The sequence below is a fragment of the Pristis pectinata genome, chromosome 1 (assembly GCF_009764475.1).
Source record: "Pristis pectinata isolate sPriPec2 chromosome 1, sPriPec2.1.pri, whole genome shotgun sequence".
NCBI lineage: Eukaryota > Metazoa > Chordata > Chondrichthyes > Rhinopristiformes > Pristidae > Pristis > Pristis pectinata.
The window spans coordinates 89,450,553-89,466,833 of NC_067405.1; positions in this window are offsets into that span (position 1 = coordinate 89,450,553).

Consider the following 16,281-nt stretch of genomic DNA (forward strand, 5'->3'; position numbering starts at 1 on the left):
TCACAATTAATGCCTCTAGGATTCCTCCTTCCACCTGCACCATTACCGTGGATTCCATACACATCCCCAAGGCTCAAATGTCACATTCCATCTGCTCCATGTATTAGGAATCGTTATCCCTTCCCAAAGACTTCTTCCATGTCACTGAAATTTCTCCCCTGGCTTGTCACGTTTTCTGAGTTTGGCCTCAAAATCATTGGAAAGAAGTTCTATGTTCTCATAAAATGTGGAGCAAACTGCAAACAAAAGTTGTTGACCTTGAGATATTTAACAAATGCAGACAATGAAGAGATGACAAATATCCAGCTGGAATGGGAAGTCGCATATTGGGAAAGCATCCCCACTTAAGTCATGGTTGTCACAACTTGAGGTTATTTCAAAGCATTTTGGGCAGCAATAGGTTGTACTCACGTAGTTACAGTTTACAAAATGTGGAGAGGAAAGGCTTAGAGGACCATAGGCCAAACACAGATGGGACTAGCTCAGATAGACATCTTGATCAGCATAGGCAAGTTGGGCTGAAGGGCCTGTTTCCGTGCTGTATAACTCTATGACTCTATGACTCACAGGAGGACTTTCAATACAAAGGTGACATTAGGCATTTTATTAGAGATGACCAAAAGCATGATCACAGAGATCGTTTTTAAGGAAGGTCTTAGGGGAAAGCAGAGGCTTAGGGAGGGTGTGCGGACAGTAGAAAGCACAGCCCCTAATGGTGTAGCAATTTAAATCAGGGGTGTGCAAGTGGCCAAGATTGGGAAAATGCAGCTATCCAGAGTTGTAGATCTGGAGAAGGTCAGAGATAGGCAGATGGGAGAGCAAGGGGGAATGAATATAAGGCTGACGATTTTAATACTGAGGCGCGACCTGACCTGATCGGTGAACAAACACAAGGATGACTGGGTGACCAGAACTTGACACAGGTAGATACAAGCATAGAGTTTTAGCTGCTTAAGATTATGAAGGGTAGAGGATGGATGGGCTGGCCAAGACATTATTGAAATGGCCAAGTCTAGAGGTTAAAAAAGGGCATGAATTAAGTTTTCACCTATGTGTGGGTGCCTTTGAAATAAAGTAGGAAGACTGGAAATATTCCCTCCTGTCTCTTATCCAGCCTGTCTTTTGGTCTCACCTGTGGCAAAGGGAGCTACCACCAGTCAAAGGAAGTATCAGAAATAGAGAAGCAGTACAAGTTTTATACCATCCCAACAAGCAAATTAGGAGTAGGCCACTCAGCCCTTCAAGCCTGCTCTGCTGTTCAATAAGATCAAGCTGATCTGATTGCAATCCCAAATCCACATTCCTGTCCAATCTGGTAATCTTTCACCCCCTTGCTTATCAACAATACATCTACATTTGCCTTAAAAAATTCAGAGACTGCTTCCACCATCCTTTGAGGAAGAGGATTCCACGAACTCACTACCCACTGAGAGAAAAATAGTTCATCCCAGCTCTGTCTTAAACGGGGGAGCCCCATATTATTAAACAGTAGCCCCTCATTCTAGATTGTCTCACACAGAGGAGATATCCTCTCCATGCCCACTCTGTCAAGACCCTTGATACATTACAATCTCTCGATGCCCCAAAGAGTTAAAAGTCATGCAATAATCATGGTTGACTTTCATCCTCAAATTGGCTGGGCAAATCAAATTGGCAAAGGTAGTCTTTGAGTTCAAGGAATACATTCAAGATAGTTTCCCATTGTGAACCCAGCTAGAGGACATGGTATTTTAGATCTGATCGACTGCAGTGAGGCAGGATCACATCATAATTTTATTGGTATAAGGATCCCTTGGGAAAAGTGCTTACAATATGACAGGATTTCACAATCTGTTTGAGAGTGACAAACAAGTTCAAAACCAGTGACTTATACACAAATAAAGGCAATTATTAAGGACAAAATGGAAAATTAGATAAAATGATATGATGACAGACATAATATAACAGTGGTAAATAATTTAAAAGCATTTCATAATTCTCAGAGAAAATATATTCCATTGAAAAATAAAAGGCACCAATCCACACTAATTAAAGGGTGGTATTTAAGTTGAATGAAAAGGCTTATAAAGTATCAGCAGATTAGTTGTAGGTTTCAGGATCGTGAGCCGTTAAAGAAACCAGTAAATGGTGACTAAAAAAGTGATAAAGAGAGAATATGAGAGTAAACCAGAAAGAAATATAAAAGAAAATAATAAGATTTGAGGATAAACCAGTTGATGTGGTGTATTTGGAATTTCAGATGGCCTTTGATAAGGTGCTACACAGAAGATTATTAAACCAAATTAGAGTGCACAGTATTGGTGGCAATATATTGGTGCAAACTGAGGATTGGTTATCAGACAGAAAACAGGTAGGAGGAATAAATGAGTCATTTAAAGTTGAGAGGCGGGATCAGCGATATGGGATTGATGATGAGGCCCAAGCTGGAGATGTGAGAGGAAGAATGGGCTTGGTATAAAAGGTGCTTCATGGTTGGTGCAGAAGTGGTAGGCTGGTAACCATGCTGTATGTTTCTTTCACTTTGTCTCAATCTGATGAGGGGCTAGGTGGCAGTGTGGAATATGAGGCTCATGCAGAGAAGTTTTTTAAAGCTATTGATAGGCCAAGTGAATGGGCAAGGAGATGGTAGATGGAATATAATGTAAAATGTGATGTTCTTCAACTTCGTAGAAGAAAGGAGAAAGGTGGGTTAATTTTTTTGTGCAGTGAGAGATGGAAAGATGTTGATGTTAAGGGGAACATTGGGGCTGGTGTTCAGAAGAACCTGAGTGTTCTTGTGCACAGATCACTGAAAGTTTACATGCAAGTTCTGCAAGTAATTAGGAAGGCAAATGGTATGTTGGTGTTTATTGCAAGAGGATTTGAGCATAAGAGTCGAGATATCTTGCTTCATTATGTAGCTCCACTTCTGGTGAGACACTTTCTGGAACACTATGTACAAGTCTGGCCTTCCTAGCTAAGGAAGGATATAAAACCATAGAACCATAGAACCATACAGCACAAAACAGGCCCTTCGGTCCATCATGTTGTGCCGTCCATCAGACCACCCTCACACTACCTAACCCCTTCCTCCCGCATATCCCTCTATCTCACGTTCCTCCATATGCCTATCCAACAAGCTCTTGAACCTGTTCAATGTATCTGCCTCCACCACCACCCCAGGCAGTGCATTCCATGCACCAACCACTCTTTGGGTGAAAAACCTCCCTCTGACATCTCCCCTGAACCTCCTACTTGCAACTGAGGGAATGCAGCAAAGGTTCACCAGGCTGATTGCTGGGTTTGTCATATGAAGAGAGATTAAACAGACAGGATCAATATTCCCCAGTGTTTAAAAGAAAGAGAAGTGATGTTATTGAAACATACAACATTTTTACAGGGTTTGGTGGGTTAGATAGAAGTATATAAAGTTGTGAAAGACAGAGTGTGGGAAGATAGAGTCTTTTTCCCCAGGGGGAAATGTCAACTACCAGAGGACATAGATTTAAGGTGAGAGGGGGAAAGTCTAAAGATGTGTGAGGCAAGTCTTTCACACAGAAAGTCGTGGGTGACTGGAACACGCTACCAGGGGAGGTGGTGGAAGCAGATACGATAGCAACACTTAAGAGGCGTTTAGACAGGCACCTGAACGAGCAGAGAATGGAAGGATCTGAAGCATGTGCAGCAAAATGGAATTAGTTTAAGTTGCCGAAGGGCCTTTTCCTCTGCTGTACTGTTCTATGTTCCATGTAGGCCCAGAGTTGATGTTTCCACTGGCTTCGGTGACTTAGACATCCCAATCTCAAAATAAGGGGTCAATATTTCAGGACAGGGATGACGAAACATTCCTTCACACAAAGGATAGCGTAACTTTGGAATTCTTTACCCAGTCACTGAGTACGTTCGAGACCAAGGTCAATAGATTTTTAGATATTAACATTGCAGGTTAGTGCAAGAAAGTGGCATTGAGGTAGAAGATTAACCATGATCTTATTGAATGGTGGAACAGGTCCAAGGTGTGAGATGGTGTGCACCTACTGCTTCTATCTTTTGTAATGAATTTAAATGGGAAGAGAATGCCAAAGTAAATATTGGCCACTTTGACACTGAGACAAAGGGAATAAATAATGTGGAATAAGAGAAGAGACATTAAACAAATATTTTATATTAGTCTTTACAGCAGGAGGCACAAAATACAAAGCAGAAATAGTGGGCAACCAAAGACCAATAGAGGACAGGGAACTTAAAATGATTAATATTGTAAGAGAAGAAATACTAGGAAAACGGATGGGGCTGACAACTACCCCAGATGGTAGATGAATTTGCTCTGATCTTCCAAATTTCTCTACATTCAAAATAGATCCAATTGGATTGGCACACAAAATATAAAATTATTGTTCAAGAACAGAGGAAGAGAGGGAACAGTAAACTACAGGCCGATTAGCCTAACTTCCAACATCAGGAGAATTTCTGGAACACATCCTTCCTCCTTGGCAGTCTCTGGGTCATGGACAACTTGCTTCCACTCCAGTCTTGTGGGTTCTCAGGTGAGTGACGAGGCCATTGTGGGGACTGCTAACTTTTCCACAGGTGGGGTCAGAGCTGCCAGCGGGGACAGGTGGATAGTTTGTGAGGTGCTGCGCTCCTACCACTGCTGACGTGGGTTACTTTTGTGTGCTCCTAATGCATGGCCTCAAGGTTCTCAATACCATTCTGAATGCTCCGTCTCCACTTTGAGTGGTCATGGGCCTGAGGTTCCTTGGAGGCAGCAGGGATGTTGCATTTCCTTATGGAGACGTTGAGCATGTGCTTCAGTTTTTTTTCTGCTCAGCAATGTCTTCCCATGACAGAGTTTGGATAGAGTGATCCTTCGGGAGTTTGGTGTTAAGCATGCGAATGATGTTGCCTGTCAAGCATGGCTGACGGTGAGTAATTAGGGTTTCAACACTCGGGATGCTGACCTGGGAGAAAACACTGACATGGTTCCCTTAACTTCCACTTAATTTGCATGACTTATCAAAGACAGCATTTGTGCTATCTTTCCAGTGCCTTGAAGTGCCTGTTGTGGGCAGTCTAAGTCTCAGAAGTGTCGAGGAGGTTAGGGATTACTGAGGCCTAGAAGGCCATGAGTTTCATGCCAGGTTTGAGATTTTGGTCTTCAAACACCTTCTTCCTCAGCTGGTGAAAGGCAATGCAGGTTCACTGAAGGCAGTAGTGAAGGTTATCATGCATGTCTCCCTTTGCCGAGAGCTGCTTCCCAGATATGGGAAGTGGTACAGATTTGCACCAAAGGTTAGTGTTGTTTGCAGTGGGGCCAGGTCAGTGGAGTTCATTGTCTTGCAAGCACTGAGTGTAAGGCCCATCCTCTTTATTTCACTGATTGAGCTGACATTGTCTTGGACTCAGAACAAGCAGCATCTGCATATTGCAGCTCAGCCACTGAAGTAGAGGACCACTGGTTATGGAGTGTGGGCACCTTAGATTTCCTATTGGTCCTGTGGATTACTCCGGTCCCACAGAACGTTTGTTGAAGGCAAGGTGCAGTATTGTGGTGAGAATGGTTGAGAAAGCTTTCAGGGCAATGACGCAGCCTTACTTGAAACTGGTCTTCATTGAGATCGGCCCTGTTGTAGACCTGTCAGCTAGGATGATTGCCTTCATGCCAGGCACGGAAGTGTAGTGATTAGCGCCAGCGCCAGCGACTCGGGTTCAATTCTGGCTGCTGTCTGTAAGGAGTTTGTACGTTCTCCCTGTGTCTGCGTGGGTTTCCTCCGGGTGCTCCGGTTTCCTCCCACATTCTAAAAGACGTACAGGTTAGGAAGTTGTGGGCACGCTATGTTGACGCCAGAAGCGTGGCGACACTTGTGGGCTGCCCCCAGAACACTCTATGCAAAGATACATTTCACTGTGTGTTTCGATGTACATGTGACTAATAAAGATATCATCATCATCGTGAAGCAAGCGCACGAGAGAGGCAAAATTCTGTGGGCAGCCAAATTTAAGGAGACTGCTCTACAATCCCTTGGATTGAGGGAGCCAACGGCTTTTGTGAGGTCAAAATAAGTCACGTACAGAGATGGTCCCTGCACTTTTCTTTGAGATGTCATGAAGTGAACATCTCTATACCTCTGGATGGATGGAATCCATAGGGAGTAGCTGTTTGGTCTCTATTAGAAGGCAGTTTAGGAGGATCATGGTTGTGACTTTCTCCCCTGGCAGACAGAAGGGAGACTCCTTTGTAGGTACTTCGATGAGATTTGTCCCCTTTCTTGAAGGTGTGTGTGTGTGTGTGTGTGTGTGTGTGTGTGTGTGTGTGTGTGTGTGTGTGTGTGTGTGTGTGTGTGTGTGTGTGTGTGTGTGTGTGTGTGAGAGAGAGAGAGAGAGAGAGAGAGAGAGCGTGCCTGCATTGAGAGAGTGTGTATGTGTTATGCCCAACAATGTGGTACTATTAATGTTCACACAGCTGAGTCTGGAATCCATTATAAGGAACGGATAATAGAGCATTAAGGAAAGTATCATATATTTACATGGAGCCAATGTAGTTTTATGAATTATTTTGAACAAACTTATTGAAGGTGTAAATGGCAAAATAAATATAAGAGTGATAGTGTGATGTACTGAATTAAGTTTTCCAAAACTGCATCATGCTTACAAAATGTCAAGGTCGTTTCTTATTGTGGAGTTTCCATGCTGGGTGTCTAAAACCGACTTGCAACTGTGCTAAAAATAAACTGCTGGAGGAACTCAGTGGGTGGAGCAGCATCTGTGGAGAGAAAGGAATTGCTGATGTTTCGGGTCAAGATCCGGCATTGAGACCTTGACCCTGACGCTGCTCAACCCGCTGAGTTCCTCCAGCAGTTTTTTTTGCTGCAGATTCCAACATCTGCAGTCTCTTGTGTCTTCTAGAAATTGTGCCAGTTAGTTGTATTGCAAGGAGGAAGAGATAAGGTTACAGGCTTGGGTGTAATAATAATCTGACTCTAAGCACCATTTGCACATCTTGTATCTTACAGAAATTAATTATGAATTGAATATGTGCTATAAGATGCCCTGGGTGTGCATTCATTTATACACAGTTAGGATTGAGCTAATCTCATATGATCAACATTTTATTTTTCCTTTAACTCAACAAGAGAGTTAAATGCTGTTTATCCCTTGGGGTCATATTGGATTAGATTTCAATTTTACTGCCAATGGTTTTGTTGCCTGGGTATTTATGGATCTGTGTCTCTTGTTTTACAGTGTGGAGTGGTTTAGCTTTTGAAATTTTGATGATAAAACTGGGGCGATGACAAGGCAGGGTGAAATTCATTCTTCCTTGGGCAAAATCCACAATCTCCTTCTTGTATAATCCCTTGGGGATTGAGGGTGACTTGCTTGCTCTCCATTTCTGAGGAGTGGAAGACATCTGGGTGTGTTGGTATGGAGTGGCCAATGTGGAGCAGCTACCACGTGGGCTCGACAAGTCATGGCCCTGGCCCAGTGGCAAGGAGGTCTGAGGTAATGCATAGACTTAGCACACATACATATGTGAACACAACCCCCCACATATATGATAAGATACCTTTATTAGTCACATGTACATCAAAACACACAGTGAAATACATCTTTTTGTGTAGTGTTCTGGGGGCAGCCCACAAGTGTCGCCACGCTTCCGATGCCAACATAGCGTGCCCACAAATTCCTAACCTTTACGTCTTTGGAATGTGGGAGGAAACCGGAGCACCCGGAGGAAACCCGCGCAGACACGAGGAGAATGTACAAACTCCTTACAGACAGTGGCCGGATTTGAACCCAGGTCATGTGAACACACACCCAGATACACCTATGTGAACACCCACACAGGCACATGATGTGCATGTGTGAACACACATACACTGATACACACATGTATGTGAACACCCATCCACACATACATACATGTGCACACACACATGCACACCTACTCCAAGACCCCACATGCACATGTACACAATGTTGCACACATACATATACACACACAAAGATATGGACCTACACACAGAGGAAAACACACACATGTGACACTCATGTGGACATACACAGAAACAGTCACATGATTTTTCCCTTACACTTTTCCTCAGCCATCCCCACTCAACCACTCCAACCCTGAAATTCTTCTTCCTCCAGCCTCACTCTCCCCAATCTCGGTAACTGATCCCCTTTTCCGGTCTCCTCCGGTCTTCCTGCTCTTTCGGTTCCCCCTCCCTCTGTTGCCTTCCCACACTCACTTCCCTCTTCGTCTCCCCTTCCTTTCCCTCTCACTTTCCCCTGTTGTCCCCTGAAATCAGATGCTTTTAGCAATAATGCAGAACCCATGCTGAACCAAAATGTGACCAAAAAATTGACTGAAGCTCCTATCCTGATGTGTTGCAGAGAACCCAGTGTCAATGCTTAACTTTTGAAACAGGTTGTAAACTGGAAAGGAAATCCTGAACTATTTGTTTATACAGGCACAAAATTTTCTTCTGGAACCCTGCTATGTGACAGTGTCATCAAAGTAACAAGTGATCACACAAATAACAAGATGACTCCAGTGCAGCTAAACATACCAACAGGTATCTGCAAGTGTAAATATGTGTTAATGTTGCAGAACTACTGAAACTTTTTTCCATCAAAGCATCTTTGTTCTACCAACATCAAGCATTCCTACATCGGACCAACAGGATGGAACCTGCATAGCCAAAAGGGAAGGCTGCATCAATGAAAATAGCATGGGATTGATATTTGAATCGTAATAGGGCTCAGAGAAAGAGGTCAAACTTGTAACAAGCTATATCCTGAAAATCCTGAGTGTTTGCCATGGTCACTTCTGCTTAATATATCTAGACTTAAAGGATGAGTCATATTTGAAGATAAAGGGTAGTTTACAAGGAAATTATAAGGGATTTGACCATTTGTGTAGAGAGAGAGAGACAGAGACAGAGAGAGATGTCATGAGTTACAGTTAAGGTCTAAAGCTGTGTATGGAGTGGAATCCAGAGGTCCTATTGATGCATGACAGATTGAGATATTTTATAGCAGAGCTCCAGTAATTTCATGTAACATCTGGTGCAGTATTACTTGCATTGTTTGTACTTCTTTTATTTGCTTCATGGCATTTGGTTGGGTTTCAATACATGTTTTATAAGTGTTCTGAATTATCCTGTTCTGTGAGCCTTGAGTGATTTTCTCCACTTGGACAGTTTCAGGGCAAATTCAGAGGGTGGGTGTAGAAGAAACCACATGCAGATTTGGTGTTCAACACAGGGAACTAATAAGGAGAATGGAAGAAAGGGTAGAGTAGTACTTCGTAAGAAATTATTATTGGAGGAATAGATGTTGTGTCGTTGTGATTGCAACTGATCCTATTAAAAAGGCTGGGAAGTGGAAAGAGACTTCTGCGGCTAAGAAAAATCAAAAATGGGGAAACTGCAGGCAGTTGTTAATATATAGACAGAGAACACAACCATTAATGTGGGGGAATAAGGAGGGTGATGGGCAACCACTGGAAAGAAGTAAAAAAATTCAGGAATAGGCAGAAAAACTGCTGGAAAAAATGGACAAAGACACCAGGAACATTGTAGCGTTCCAAGGAAAGAATGAAAGGTTGCAGGAGGAGGACGTAGTAATAGTGAGGTTTTCAGAGGAGCTGTCGGAGGTTAGACAAGAGGAAGGAGAAGGAAGGAAAGCTGGCAAAGTGCAGCTGGCTGGAGGTAGAGGTGATTGAGTTATGGAAAGAAATGGATGGTGGATGGGATGAAAACAAGTGTAGACAGGAGGGAGAAGGAAAAAAGAGATTGGAGACGAGATGTAGTTACTTCAGAGCTACAAGCAGTTGAATTACACATTCGATATGCTGAATTGCACAAAGCTCTGGGTGAAGAAAGTAATTGGGTATTTAAGGAGAGGAGTGATTTAAAGGCAGCGTTCCAGGTGTAAGAAATGGAATCTGGACCATGTGCTGGTCATTCAGTGTGCATGGGAGAGATTGCACGGCTGGAGCATGTTACAGAGACAGAGACTTGTGCTATGACAGGGGCTGTGGAAGAAGGGAATGTTTTAGGCACAAGGTGGGATAGGCTAGAGGAGAAAGCCATGGAAGGTGGAGAGTGGTAGAGGAAGTAGTAATATGCCCAGTGAGGCGCACAAAAACAGTGGATGAAGAGCCCCAGTGGTATCGACATGATGAAGCTTCTACTCCCTCACGATTAAGGGAAATGACGAGAGCTCAGCCGTATGAATGGGGAGGAGATGTGGAAGGTCATCTGTTGTGCTTGGAAACAATAGCTGCACTGCAGGGTTTCGATGAGGCTGAGACAATAAAGTTCAGATGAGGCAGTGTTGGCTGGAGATTTACGCCAGGGCTCTAAGTGCAGTAACTGGGAAGATACAAAGCAACATGTTAGGTATGCTTGTGGTACAAAAAAGGTGAACCCTTTAAACTCATGATACAAAGGAAGGGTGAACTCCCAGAAGCAGTCGCTAATGGATTATGACCTATTTACACTGAAATATAGGGAGGAGCATTGGACTGGTATCAATGGACTGGAGGTAACCTCTGCTGATTGTTTGGGGCCCTTCTTGCCTGCACGGAGCTGTGTTGGGATTTGATGTGGGAGATCCAAGCATGGCAGAGGCTCGAGTGTTGCAGAAGTTGATTGTGCAAGGAGGAGAAGCAGGACAGAAGCAGGACCGAAATCCCTTCTGTCTTGGACTTATTTTTACGGATTCGCTCAATTGTTTGGCCATGATCTTTGTAAAGAGCCTTAACATCATGGGACCGATGGTAATAGGTCTCCAATTGTCCAAACTCTTGAGCAGTTCTTCATTATCCGATTTAGGGATCAACACTGTCCGGCTCTTTTTCAGGCATTCTGGGATGGTCCCGGACCTTAGCCACAATGAAAACAGGCGAGCAAGAACAGTCTCGTCATTTGCGACCAGCTGCTGGAGATCTCTTTTAGCAATACCATCAGGGCCAGCAGCACTGTCCTCCTTCATACCCTTTAGTGCTGCCTCAACCTCTTCTCGCTCGATCTTACGAAGAAGGTGCCACTCATCAAAATCTTGATGGTAGTCTTCCAGCTCGCTAAGATCTGCTCGATCGTTAGCCACACCCAGCTTCCCATGGAAGCATTGAAATACATCGTCAATTTTCAGGGGGCAGTTGTTCTGCATTGGCGTGCAAGGAGGAGAAGCAGGACAGAAGCAGGACCGAAGGAGGAAAGAGAGAAAAGGAATGGAAACCACAGGTCACTCCAGAATCAACCACTAAACCGGGCCAGGGGAAGACAGTGGCAATATGAAAGAGGCAAGGCAACAGAGTTAACAAAGGGAAAATCAGGTCAAAGTAACCATCCTGGCAGATAACAGAATATCATAAATGTGGCAGACTTGGTCACAGAGCTCAGGATTGCTCCGTTCCAAGGGATAGTGACAGGCAAAGAAAAAACACTGGGGAGATATAGATCTCAAGGTCAGATACACCAATGAACCCAAGTTTTAGGAAAGGTCGTGGTTCAGGCTGGAACTGAATGCTACTCCATCCAGGGATGGAATGGAGAGGGTCATTAGGTGAGACCCTCTGACACCTCCCCCACCCACCCCCACCCCGAGCAAAGATGGGGCTCTCAAGGCCAGCCATACTTGAGGCGGCTCAGGTATGAAGGCCATGGAAGATCAACCATGGATTTGTTGGAAGAAGAAAGGGGACATGCCTGTTTCGAGGTCTCAGCAGCACATCTGGGCATGCCTGTTGTAAGCGGGAGCTGTACAGCTATGCCTGCTTGTCACAAGGGGGCAGCAGCGCACCTAGTTATGTTATCACAAGGGTTCAGAGTAGCCCGTTAATGTTCCAGCCATGGGTGTCTAGGTGTTGAGAAGAATCTTCTGGCAGGGTGCAGCTGATTCAACACACGGATGACTTGTTTTTCTTTACAGGTTTGGCCAATAAAGACATATTGTGGTAACAAGAGTTATTGCAGGGGCATTCACCCACAGGGCTGAGATCTCTGTAGTTTGAGCAAAAAGACAAACTGCTGAGGAAAAATGGAGTTTCCCTGCCTGAAATGTTGTATATCTTCTTTGGATTGATGACAACCCTAAATCTTGATTCAGAAGGCAGACAGGGTGGGAAGCTTGAGGTCTGAGTACTGAAAACTAGCAATATCACTGAAAGAATGGAGTCATCTGAGTGAACAGCAGGCAGAGTCAGCCAAAGCTGCATACACAGTGACTCACCCAGCTGAGTTCCCACCTTCAGACACCATCTGTTTGGATCCGCGTTTATCTGTAAACCACTGACGAAGTTTCAGGCTATTTGGGAAGATCGAGGATTTGCATCAGCAGACAGAAACCTAAAGTGTCTGAATTCTGCAAGTAGTCGCAGTTAATGCTTCTGATGAATGGCCTCAGACCCGAAATGTTAACTTTTTATGAGGTGGTGCGCTCCTTCCGCTGCTCCATGTGCTTCTGATACATAGGCTCGGGTTTCTCAAAACCATCCCCAGCGCTTCTTCTTCACTTTGAGCAGTCATGAGCCAGAGATTCCCAGGATTCAGTGGGGATATCAGTGGAAACCTCTGAACACATCCTTTAATCTTTCTCTAATCTCTTCCAATGGCAGAGCTCAGAAATAAGTGTCCATTTTGGGAGTCTGATATTGGGCACGCTCTTGGCATGGCCTGCTCAATGTCAATGACTCTACTCCCTATACACTCATGACTGTGTGGCCAGATTCTGCCCTAACTCCATCTACAAGTTTGCAGATGATACCACTATTGTAGGCCATATCTCAGTGATGAGTCAGAGTACAGGAAGGAGGTAGAGAGCTTAGTGGAATGGTGTCATGACAACAACCTTTCCCTCAATGTCAACAAAACAAAAGAACTGGTCAGGAAAGGGGGCGGTGTACATGCACCTGTCTACATCAGTGGTACTGAGGTCGAGAGGGTTGAGAGCTTCAAGTTCCTGGGAGTGAACATTACCTATAGCCTGTCCTGGTCAAATCACATAGCTGCCACGGCCAAGAAAGCCCACCAGTGTCTCTACTTCCTCAGGAGGCTAAAGAAATTTGGTTTGTCCCCTTTGACTCTCACCAACTTTTATTGATGCACCATAGAAAGCATCCTATCTGGATGCATCATGGCTTGGTACGGCAACTGCTCTGCCCAGGACCGCAAGAAGCTGCAGAGAGTTGTGGACACAGCCCAGTGCATCACGGACACCAGCTGCCCCTCCTTGGACTCTGTCTTTACCTCTCGTTGTCTTGGTGTAGCAGCTAGCATAATCAAAGACCCCAACCGCCTAGGACATTCTCTCTTCTCTCCCCTTCCATCAGGTAGAAGATACAGGTGCCTGAGGGCATGTACCACCAGACTTAAGGTTAGCTTCTACCCCACTGTGATAAGACTATTGAACGGTCCCCTTATACAATGAGATGGACTATGACCTCATGATCTACCTTGTTGTGACTTTGCACCTTATTGCACTGCACTTTCTCTGTAGCTATGACACTTTACTCTGTACTGTTACTGTTTTTACCTGTACTACATCAATGCACTTTGTACTAACTCAATGTAACTGCACTGTGTAATGAATTGACCTGTACGATCAGTTTGTAAGACAAGCTTTTCACTGTACCTCGGTACAAGTGACAATAATAAACCAATACCAATACCAGTGACCAGGAGAAAATGAGGCCTCAGCGCTGGGGATATTATCCTGCAAGCGACTGTGGAGGGTTTTGGGGAGATAGTATTGGCGGCATTTTTCCAGTGCCTCGAGGTGCCAGCTGGAGGTAGCCTCGGTCTCAGAAGCATGTAAGAGGCAGGGATCACTGCTGCCCAGTGGACCATGAGTTTGGTGCCACGTCAGAGGTTTTAGTCTTCAAACACCATTGTCCTCAAATGACCAAAGGCTGTGCTAACACACTGCTGCGGAATTTCATCACTGGTGTCCGCCTTCGCCAAGAAGTGGATCCCAAGATATGGGATGTTGTCCACGTTTTCCAAGATCTTACCATGAACCTGTTTTGTTGGAGGGTGGTATGGTGTGGAGGGGGCAGGTTGGCAGAGGCCCTTTACTTTGCCAGTGTTGAGTGTTGGTACTGGTTTACTATTGTCACATGTACTGAGATACAGTGAAAAGCTTTTGTTGTGCATGCCAGCCAGACAGATCATGCCATACATAATTCCATTGAGGTAGTAAAAAGAAAACAGAATGCATGATATAGTGTTGCAGTTACAGAGAAAGTGCAGTGCAGGTGGATAAATAAAGTGCAAGGGCCATGGCAAGGTAGTTTGGGAGATCCATGGGTTCATCTTGTAGCGAATGAGAGGTCCATTCAAGAGTCTGATAACAGGGATAGAAGCTGCCCTTGAGACTGGTGGTTCATGTTCTCAAGCTTTTGTATCTTCTGCTCAATGGGAGAGAGGAGAAGAGAGAATGACTGGGGTGGGAGGGGTCCTTGATTTTGTTAACTGCTTTCCCAGGGCAGCAGGAAGTATAGACAGAATTAGTGGAGGGGAGGCTGGTTTACGTGATAGACTGGGCTGCGTTCACAGCTCTCTGCAATTTCTTGCGGTCTTGGGCAGAGCAGTTGCCATACCAAGCTGTGATGCATCTGGATAGGCTGCTTTCTTTGGTGCATCTATAAAAATGGGTGAGGGCCATCGGGGACATGCTGTATTTCATTAGCCTTCTGAAGAAGTAAAGGAAGTAAGTTCCATCCTCCCATTTTCTTTGGTGAACAGTCTGAGGATATCTTCGAACTCAGCCTCCAAATGTGCGCAAACGCGAGCACTGTCTGCATATACACGACCCCCGCATTACGGGTGTTCGGATAACAGAAATTCATCTTACAGAATTCACAAATTACTACACAAAAATTTGAGATGCAGAATAAAATTCTCTCACATGAAAGTTCTGTGAAAAACAGTAAATAAATAAGCACAAGATTGTTTTAAACTCATGTTCCTTGGTGCATGCGCAGACGACATGGTTTCACGTTAAGGAAAATCGTGATATGGAAAACAGAACTTTTCTGGGAATGCAGCCCTTTTTATAATGCAAGGGTCACCTGTACTACAACTCAGTTATTGAAGCCAGGATGACTTCTGTTCTACACCAAAGGTGTACACTTTCCCATTAGTTCTTGAGAGTAGCTGTAACCCTGCAGGAAATTTGTTGGAAGTTAGGTGCAACATGGCAGAAAGAAATATCAGTAAAAGTGTTGGGGCAGAGTTGGGGTGGAGGATGTCTTCTAAGTTCCTTCCAGCAGGTGTTGACTGCTCCTGGGTCCCTGAGGAGTTCCCCTTGTTTTTGGCTGTCAGTTGTGTGGGGCAATGAAGAACCCACACAGGTCATGCCTGCAGGCTACTGAGACGTGTGTGCCCTCTCCATCCTCTACCTGTTCTTTAGATCCTGGGCTTACTGCTGAGCCTCCCTTGAGGACCAACAAAGCTTCCAATCCAGCAACCTCTTACGTTTCAATCTCCTGTTCTTTCTCAGCAAGCCAGTCCTGTTCTGTTTTCTTGGTAGAGAAGCCAAAAGTCTCTTCACAGGAGCCAATTATGGCAGATGTGGAAAAATGAGCCCACTGGTTTTTGGTGTAACTACCCAAAAGGTTTCACATCAGTCAGACGAAACTATAAATCTCACGAGAAACAAGTGGGAGCAAAAGGAACTGTCCTGAGTGTGGTGAAATGAGGGAGAATGTTAATACTAAATAGGAGAATTCAAGGAGGGATGGTGTCCAGTTCTGTCGTCAATAGATGTACTGTGTTGTGTGGTTCTGAAAGGAAATAACCTGAGGGAATGTGTTGCTCCACTGAATTACATAACAAGTGTGGATAAGGTAATGTGGGTGGCTCTGTATCTGACAAGAATTACTCAAACTGGAGGAACGTTCTTCTGTCATTGTAACATAATGAAGCACTCTATGCCAGGATGTGGATCTGACTGAGACCCTTGATTGTACCCTGTCAGTAACTCCAAGCCCACACCTTCCTTTGAGGTCAGCCTAGAGAAGGAGAAGGTAGTACTGAGTGACCACCCTTGCCCTGGGAGAACCAGTAGAGGGTAAGACTGTGATGTTCTGTTTCTTCATGGACTTCTGTCCTACATCAGTCCAACCTGTAAGACTTGGGCCATTGGTGTTTGTTAAATATCTGTTTGATGAGGGGGTAAATGTACCTGCAGGAGAGGGGTTATCCTTTACTCATGAGGGGAAGTGGGACTGTAAATCATAATTGAAAAGTCTTCCATTTATGGAAATAATGTGACATGTCCAGTTAAACTTAA